The 9897-nt window shown below is 45.8% G+C and overlaps 1 long non-coding RNA gene across 1 annotated transcript; it reads left to right on the top strand.

Moving 5' to 3' along the window:
• Positions 1-101: 101 nt before the first annotated feature.
• Positions 102-2001, top strand: LOC119962365. The gene is made up of 2 exons (XR_005459844.1): positions 102-471; positions 1698-2001. It is a non-coding gene; the product is annotated as an uncharacterized LOC119962365 (long non-coding RNA).
• Positions 2002-9897: the final 7896 nt, after the last annotated feature.

Below are 9897 nucleotides of genomic sequence, written 5' to 3'. Positions count from 1 at the left end.
TCACCCAAGCCGGGAGTCGAATATGGGACCCTGGATCTGCGTAGCACCTGTGCTAACCACTGTGCTACCGTGCTGTCCGTGAGGAGTTTGCACATTCTCCTTGTGTCTGCGTGGGTTTCACATCCACAACCCAAAAATATGCCAGGAGGTGAATTGGTCACAGTAAATTGCCCTTAATTGCAAAAAAAAGAATCAGATACTCTATTTTTTTTTAAAGTTTAGAGTTTTCAGTAATTTTATTTAGTGTATATAAATTTGCATTGTAATCACATAACATGATCAGTATCCCCGTGGAACAGACTGTTAAATGAATAAACTTAGTTACCAAGAACTGACAGTAACATTGCAATTATTTTTCATTGTAGGGTGCATCCCATCATTAAAATTATTAAGTTATTACCACATAAGGAGATGTGGAGTGGCAGAAAGTAATTTGACCACCAAGTTCTCTTCACCCGAAGCTCAGGACAAGTGAGTGTGAGATTACCGCAACACATGGCTTTAAACATTTCAACATTACATAACTTGTATGACTCAATGTCTCAGACAATTCTGAGGCAAGCCCTCAATCTATATCTTTACTTGGCCAATATTTATGTCATGAGATCTGAAATCAAATAGAACACTCTTAGAAGCGTAGAAAAATAAGATTGGATAACCAAGTTCATAGAATAGAATGCCTACGGTGCCATTCGGCCCATCGAGTCTGCATCGACCCTCCAAAGCAGCATCCTACCTATGCCCACCCCCGCCCCATGACCTATACATCCCTGAACATTAAGGGGCAATTTACCATGGCCAATTCACCTACCTGCACAACTTTGGACTGTGGGAGGAAACAGGAACATCCGGAGGAAATCCACACATACAAGGGGAGAAAGTACAAACTCCTGACAGTTACCCAGGCTGGAATTGAACCCGGGTCTCTGGCCCTGAGGCAGCTGTGGTAACCACTGTGCCACCGTCCCGCCCAATACTGAGTTGTTGATTAATCGTAGCAATCAGTTGGCAATTAGTTAACAGCAAATCCAGAAATTATATGAGGAAAAGCACAGTACTGGAGAATCTATCAATCATGCTACATTTAACACATTCCACATTTCAAATTAGTCGTATACAATCCAAAAAATGTTATTTTCTGAAATAAATATATACAATTTATATTTGAATCGTTATTGTTTTCATCTTACAGGTTTTTTGCACTTTCCCAATCTTGAAGGGTGAGAAAATAGGCGGGGAGGCAGTAGTATAGTGGTATTGTCACTGGACTAGTAATCCAGAGACCCAGGCCAAGATCTCGAGACCCAGGTTCAAATCTTACCAAAGCGGATGATGAAATTCAAATCCAATTTAAAAGTCTAGCAATGACTGTGCAACCATTGTTGATTGTCATAAATGCCCATCTGGTTCATTAATGTCCTTCAGAGAAGGAGATCTTTCATCTTTACCTGTTCTGGCCTACATGTGAATCCAGGTCCATAGCAATGTAGCTGACTCTCAAATGCTTTTTGAAATGGAGAGGGCTTAAGGATGGGCAATAAAATGCTGGCCCAATCAACGATGCCTGCATCACGTAAATGAATAAGATATATATATTTTAGAAGACTTAGGCCAGAAATTGGCAAATATATTTATTTAATTGTAAATGGTTAAATGAACAGAAATAATGACACACTTGAAATCTACCATTATTACAGGCTTTTCTATCCTTCCTCAGAAGACAGAAAATAAGAGTCACATCTTCTGTACTAAACTACAAAGTAAAATCGTCAGAAACAAATGTCCCTGCGTACAAAACTTTTTATGGAGATTCCATGCCTACCATCTACCAAGCCTCTCTTTCTTGCCCTCGCAACAGCTTCAGATAGAGGCTCCATTGGAAAACCGTAGACTGAGAAGCATTTCTCAAAATTTGACAAGGACAAAGGATACTTGAAATACACATTTCTTATACAATGCAAAACGTTTTTTCCAATAAAACATGCAAAAGGCTTGGTCTTGCCTCAGGCTCAGATACCAAATCAGTCTTAACATCCATATTCTGGGGTTATTGTGCATCGAAATAAGGCACACCGTTTTCTGCCAGTGAATCTGGGTTTCAACCCCACTATGAGATGAAGAAAGAGGTGGGTACCATGATCACAGAATCATAGAATTTACAGTGCAGAAGGAGGCCATTCGGCCCATCGAGTCTGCACCGGCTCTTGGAAAGAGCACCCTACCCAAGGTCAACACCTCTCCCTATTCCAATAACCCAGTAACCCCACCCAACACTAAGGGCAATTTTGGACACTAAGGGCAATTTATCATGGCCAATCCACCTAACCTGCACATCTTTGGACTGTGGGAGGAAACCGGAGCACCCGGAGGAAACCCACGCACACATGGGGATGATGTGCAGACTCCGCACAGACAGTGACCCTAGCCGGAATCGAACCTGGGACCCTGGAGCTGTGAGGCCATTGTGCTATCCACAATGCTACCGTGCTGCCCTGCAGCACATACAATATTCTTATTTTTTCAGCAAACTGGCTGTGCCTTACAGTTAACTTAGTGCCACGATATGTGTGCTCAGGTGTATATGCAGAACTCTGTTCCCTGGCCCCAACTTCATTTTTCAAGGGAAGGACTTTAGGAGTATCTGGTTTCCCATAACAATATAAATATTGAAAACTAAAGGGAAAAATTCCCAGGAAAAATAAAGATTTGCATTGATACAACGCCATTCACCACCTTAGGATGCCCTGGGCGTTTTATAGTCAGCTGGGCACTTTTAACATGGCGTTCACCATTGTATTGCAGGAAAAACGGCGGCCAACGCAGCACAGACAGTAAAATGACAATTAACCGACTGAGCCTTGGTTTAACGTCGCATGTGAAATGCAGCATCTCCAATATTGCAGCACTCCCTCAGTACAGCTCTGGCGTACCATCCTGGATAACGTGCTCAAGCCTTTGAAAATCCAATATAGTTCCAGACCGCCATTGAAATATGTCTGAACACGGCATTGCAGTTGCACTCGCCAACACAACTCCACAGAAATGTATTTACTGCCCTCGGGAGTTCGTTCGCTGAATTTACTTGAGTGATGCCGTTACTCTGATGGCCAAGAGGCAGCGCAGGGTTTTTCCAGCTGTTTCTGTTCTATATATTTCAAAAGATGGTGTGAAATAATTTATCATTTATTTAAATGGGTGCGCTGTTTTAAACCATTTAGTTACAGCCTGCAGATTATGTTGTTCTCACCTTTGACAAAGGTTTTATGGAGCTTTGACAAAGAGTCATCCAGACTCCAAACGTTTGCTCCCTTCTCTCTCCACAGACACTGTCAGACCTGCTGAGATTGTCCAGTATTTTCTGTTTTTGTTTCAGATTCCAGTACCCACAGTAATTTGCTTTTAGATCATGTTGTTTGTTCCACAACTTACTCATCAATAGAGGAATTAAAGGTACGTCCTCAATATCTGGTTCAAAACGCATATCTCTGCCTTCCCCCCAAGATGTGCCCGGTTCAATGTACACTGTCCAACTCAAACAACCTAAGGGAGGGGTACTCCATGTGGTGCCATTTCCCAGGTGTGCATATATCACCTCCAAAGTTTCTCTGCGCAACCCTACGTCCATGCCACAACATGCATATTCCAAGACTGCTGCTGTTGCTAAATAAATCACTGCAGATTTTGCCTTCTCCTACCATGGTCCTGGATGAGAACAAACTTTCTATCAATTTTCATGGCATCTTTTAATGTAATCGATTTTAAAACGCAGATACCCGGATAAGTGTGTTGGACTTTTGGCCCTGCCAATGGGCTCGAATGAAGAATTGACTCTCGCTCTCGAAGTGCTCATTCGCTTGAATGTGAAATTCGATTAGTCAAACAAAAAATAACGAAGGGGGGACCTTTACACGTGGTTAATTGGAGGTGATGAAAAATTACTTGGTATTAAATCGACATGTGATTCGAAATGGTCCCACTCAAAGAAAAGTAAAACCTCAGCTTTAAAACACAATGTTCAGATACATAACTGAACAGAATGGTAAAAAAAGTTACATCCGACACTTTTAAAATGATACTGTCTGTCATATATGTCGCTCTGTGTTTCTTCCTTCTTTCTGTTTAGAAGCTATATGTTACCCTGAAGCAGTAATTATAACCTCTAGTTTTCCGCGTATTGGCAACTACTGCAGCAATGCTCTCAACCAGAGCCCTTGCAGCCACTGTACAATTCCTAATTTCGAGCTCCGCCTTGTCAATTAGTAGCCCCGCTGGAGCTGTTTATTGTTCACTCAGCCGCTGTCCTTGGTATTTGCCCTTCTTTCTCTTCAGCCTCTGCAGGGAATCCAACATGGCAATCAGGAAACAATTTGCGAATTGGCTGCTTCTGTAAATAATCTTCTACGTCTTAACAAAGGAGCCTTTTCAACTAGAGTTTATTGTTGCTGGACAATTTTAAAGGAAAAATATGTCATATTAGCTTTTATTCCCTTTGCACGACACGTTTCGTGCAATAAATTGCTGATTGTCTACTCCTCATTCGGCATATACGTCTCGCCTTTGTTTGGCTCCAATGGAAGCCTAAAGACGAAATGAGTTCATTGGCATTCACAATGCGCTACGTCTAATTGACATCCAACATCCCGTTTCTCGGAGGGTTGCAATTGACAGATAACAACAAACTGGCCCTATTTACTAGATTTGTGGCCGAGGTGGCAGTATAAAATCACTCCTTTGAAAATCTTGTCATTATGTCGAATTGGCGTGCAGTGATAATCACAACTCAAGGTAAACATTTTAACCTGTTTGTACTCAAAGCGGTGACTGAGTTCTTCAGAGCATGGATTGCTTTGGAAATTTAATCATGAATTCTGGCTTCACTCCCGTCATTCAGTCACACACCATTTACTTCTTCAAAGTAAACACCAAAAGACATTGTGAGCGAAATGGAACAATCATTTCAGCTAACTGCAGGTTTTATTTTGAAACAAGGAACATTTCTTCAAGACCTTTTCTTCTTATAAATAAAAGTTAAATCCACAGCAGTTATAAAGTAAACACAGTCAGTAGCGTTGGAAATAAAAGTTATTACGGTAATGGACTATTTAATCTGGTGTTTGGAAGTGTTGTTGTGACACAGTTGAACCTGTAAAGTTAGTGAAGCTCGTCAAATTATTTTAAAGCGGGTGTATCATTAATAATCTTCAAAGTTTCCAAACAACATGTATCCAAGTATATATTGTTACGGTAACCGGACCAGATCCCAATTAATATTAGGAAACCGGAGGAGATCTCAACAATTTTTCAATTTGTAAACTGTGAGAGGATGCTTCGCTCCAGCAGTGATTCCACTGACAACTAGGGACCTTTTACATTTAAACAAACTTTATTATTAACAAAGGATTAACCCAATTAAAATACAAGGGAAAACAGCTTTTCAATTAACAGTTAAACAGTTCTGCAAAAGAAAGCTCTTTGGATGGACTTTCGGTGGCGGCCATGGTGTGAGTGGTCACACACAGGGAAGCTCCTGCTTGAAGGGGTATTTTTACCCAAAATCAGGTGTGACTTTGACGGAAAAGTGTAGCTGAAGGTTAGAGGAAAAGTTTCCCCCGGGAGTGTCGTCTGCTGGTTATCAAATCCGGCAGAAGAAGGTGAAGGACCTGGCCAAGGAACTGGGAAGAGACCTGTGGCGCAGCAGCTAGTGGAAAGATGCTGGAGGGGGAAGGGTCAGTGCAGATAGCAAAGCCCTAGATGGAACAGTTGATGGCCTTCCTCAAGGAAGAGTTCCACCAGCAGAGGAAGGAGATGCAGGAAGATCAATCGAAGGCTATCAAAGGGGCTAGGGCATCCCTGAAAGGCCCGATGGAGAGGGTGGAAAAATGTTCAGAGGCACAGGGGTCGCAGATCGGAGAGATTGAGAGGGTGATGTCGGACCACTGCGATCGGGTGATGGCACTGGAAACGGAGGTGTGGCTCTTAGGAGACCTTTGTAAGACATTGAGAGCAAAGGTGGAGAAACAGGTCAAGAGGGCAGAATCTGCGGATAGTGGACCTGCCTGAAGGAGTGGAAGGTGTGAGTGCCAAGAGGTACGTTTCGAGGATGCTGGCAGGGTGGAGCTGATAGCAGAGGGGGTGCTGGACAAGGCCTCTGAGGTGGACAGAGTGCACAGGTCTCTGAGGCAGAAGCCAAGAGCTGGGGAGCCGCCACGGGCGGTGATCGAGAGACTCCACAAGTTTGTGAAGAAAGAGAAGATTTTGCAATGGGCCAGGGAGAAGCAGAACTACGAATGGGAGGGGAATAAGGTCCCAATATATCAGGACATTGGAGCAGAACTGGCAAAATGGCGTGCAGGCTTTAACAGGGCCAAGGTGATGTTGTATCGACGGCAAATAAGGTTTGGGGTGCTCGACCCGACAAAGCTATGGGTGACCTATGAAGGCTGGGAATACTATTTTGAGACCCCAGCAGTGGCTTTATCAAGGAGCATAAACTGGGGGAGAACTGAACAATTTTGGAGACGGAGATGCTGGCACTTTGGAGTAATGGAGAATATGGGTAAAATGGGGGTTGGAGGGAGGTTTTTCTTTTTTTTCCTCCCATGTGGAGGGTTTTTCTTTTTTTTTTTAGCTGGGTCAACAAAGGGTAGCAGGGGTGAAAAGTTTGTAAGGGGACGACTGTTTCCACCCCTCTCCTGCTGCCTGTGGCTGTGTTTTTGCTTTTTGTTTGTCTTTGGGTAGATGACCTGTGGTTCGAGATGAGTCATTTTTTGGGTGGGGGAGGGTGCAGTCTGCGGGGAGGCTTCTTCAGAGAACAGACAGGTGAGGGTGGGGGAGGGGTGGGGGGTCGGTAGGAGACGCAGGAGTTGCCATGCTGGCAGGAAATGCTGGTGAACGGGTGAGTTGGGGGAGAAGGCCGAGAGAGGTGGCCGTGCGGGGGAAAGGGGAAGGGGATGGGGGTTGGAGGAAGGGAGGGAGATGCAACACAATGAGGTTGGAGAAGAAACATGGTCAGGGGCCGAGAAAGGGGCCATCATGGATGGGCCAGGTACAGGGTGAAATTAATGGGGGTAGAGCCGAAAGGGGAGGATGGTGGATGGTAGAGGGGAATGAAGGTGCAAGCCCCCGGTAAGGCTGATAACATGGAACGTGCAAGGGCTCAAAGGACCGGTGAAAAGACCTCGGGTCTTTGCATACCTCAGGAGTTGAAAAGCGGAGATGGTCTTTCTGCAGGAGATGCACCTCCGTGTGAGGGACCAGGTTAGGCTAAGAAAGGGATGGGTGGGTCAGGTTTTCCATTTGGTATTTGATTCAAAGGCATGAGGGGTGGTAATTTTGATGAGCAAGAAAACAGCATTAGTGGGCGCGAAGGCAGTGAGGGACTCGGGTGGGAGATATGTGACGGTGAGTGGGGTATTGGAGGGGACGCCGTTGGTGTTGGTGAATGTACCGAATTGGGATGATGTAGGTTTTATGAGGGGTTGCTGGCATCGATCCCAGACTTGCCCACGTGCCAGTTGATTATGGGAGGAGATTTCAATTGTGTCCTAGAGCTGAGGGTAGATAGATCGAGCTCCAGGACGATGGGTAGGATACGAAAGATAAAGGAACTGGGTGGTTTATGGAAAAGATGGGTTTGGCGAACCCATGGTGCTTCAAGAACCCAGAGGGAGGAGAGTATTCTTTTTTCTCACACGTTTATAGGGTGTATTCAAGAATCAACTTTTTTGTGGTGAGCCGGTTCTGGTTTGGGTGAAGGGGGCAGAGTACACAGGGGTAGTAATCTCAGACCATGCGCCCCACTGGCTGGAGATTCGGCTTAGATCGGGACAGGAGCAGAAGCCGGGGTGGAGGCTCAATTTGGGGTTGTTGGCAGCTAGACGTTTGTGATAAAGTGCGGCTGTGATTAACGATTATGTTGAATTGAACCAAAACGGGATGCACTAAAAGCGGTGGTCCGAGGGAAGATTATCTCGTTCAAGGCACATGTGGATAGGAAAGGGAGGGAGGAACATGAATGGCTAATGAACAAGATAGTTGAGGTAGATAGGGAGTATTCGAGGGCACCCACCATGGAGGGATTGGCAAGGAGGAAAAGGTTGCAGAGGAAATTTGATTGGTTGACGCCAGGGAGGGCGGTAGGATAGCTGGCAGAGTCGATAATGCAGGCAACAATCACATTGATACCAAAGAAGGGGAAGGACCCATTGGAATGTGGGTCATATAGGCCCATATCACTGTTAAATACGGATGTGAAATGCTGGTTAAGTTGGTGGCAGGAAGGATGGAACGTTGTGTCCTGGGGGTGGTTGCGGAGGATCCAACAGGTTTCGTAAAGGGCCGGCAGCTTTCTAGTAATAAAAGGAGGCTTTAAAACGTGATCATGACCAGAGGTAATGGTGTCCATGGGTGCGGACAAGGCATTTGACCGGACGGAGTGACGATATTTGTTTGAGGTCCTGGAAAGGTTATGGGCTGTAGTTTGTGATATGGTTGCACCTGTTACACGCAGCACCGGTGGCGAGTGTACGGACCAGTGATATGGGCTCATGAAACTTTGAACTGCACAGGGGAAACAAGGCAGGGGTGCCTGCTGTCACCACTGTTGTTTGCACTAGCATTAGAGCCTCTGGCAATGGCTCTCAGAGCGGCGAGGGATTACGAGGAGACGAAGGGAGCATCGGGTGTTGTTATACGCGGACGACCTACTTTGTATGTGTCGGACCTACTGGAGAGCATGAAGAGGATCATGGGCCTGTTGGGAAGTTTGGGGCATTCTCGGGATATAAGCTAAACGTAGGGAAAAGCAAAATGTTTCAGATGAACAAGCTGGGTCCCCGAGCCAACCTAGGAGGGTTTGCCATTTAAGGCAGCCTGAGGCAGGTTTAATACCTGGGGATTCAGGTAGCGACGGAATGGGCAATGATACATGAATGGAATCTGGAGGTCAGGGAGGATCTGAAGAGGTGGGACATGGTGCACTTATCTCTGGCAGGGCGGATCCAAGTAGTGAAGATGGACATTTTGCCGAGGTTCCTGTTAATATTCCAGACTCTTCCGATCTTTGTACCGAAGGCGTTCTTTTGAAAACTGTATCTGATTATAGAACATACAGTGCAGAAGGAGGCCATTCAACCCATCGAGTCTGCACCGACCCACTTAAGCGCTCACTTCCATACTATCCCCGTAACCCAATAACCCCTCCTAACCTTTTGGACACTAAGGGCAATTTAGCATGGCCAATCCACCTAACCTGCACGTCTTTGGACTGTGAGAGGAAGCCTGAGCACCCGGAGGAAACCCACGCAGACACGGGGAGAACTTGCAGACTCCGCACAGACAGTGACCCAGTGGGGAATCGAACCCGAGACACTGGTGCTGTGAAACCACAGTGCTATCCACTTATGCTACCGTGCTGCCCCTCAGACTTTGATGGGCAGAGAAGGTGCCAAGTGTTAAGTGGACTCTGTCACAGAGACAGTTGCAGTAGGGAGGGTTGGTGTTGCCAAACCAGCTGCATTACTACCGGGCGGTGAACGTGGAGGAGGGGAGGCGGTGGTGGAAAGGTGAGGATGCAGAATAGGTTAGGATAGAGGAAGAATCCTGCAGGTGTTCCAGCTTGAGAGCTATGGTGACGGCAGAATTCCCAATGGTGCCAAGGAAATTCGTGCTGAGCCCAGAGTAAAGGTCTGGAACCAGCTGAGGAGACATTTCGGGGTAGAAGGGATGTCGGTGTTGGTGCCGTGGTGCAAAAACCACGGTTTCGAACCGGGGGAGGATAGAAAGTATGTATAGGAAGTGGAGAGATATGGGCTGGTTAGGGTGAGGGATCTGTACTTGGAAGAGGGGTTTGCCAGTATAGAGGAACTGAAGGAGCGGGTAGCACACCCGAGAGGAAGT

Source organism: Scyliorhinus canicula, chromosome 2 (assembly GCF_902713615.1).
Source record: "Scyliorhinus canicula chromosome 2, sScyCan1.1, whole genome shotgun sequence".
In the NCBI taxonomy this organism is placed as follows: domain Eukaryota; kingdom Metazoa; phylum Chordata; class Chondrichthyes; order Carcharhiniformes; family Scyliorhinidae; genus Scyliorhinus; species Scyliorhinus canicula.
The sequence above is the reverse complement of the archived record's forward strand: the minus strand, read 5'-3'. Positions and strand labels throughout refer to the sequence as shown.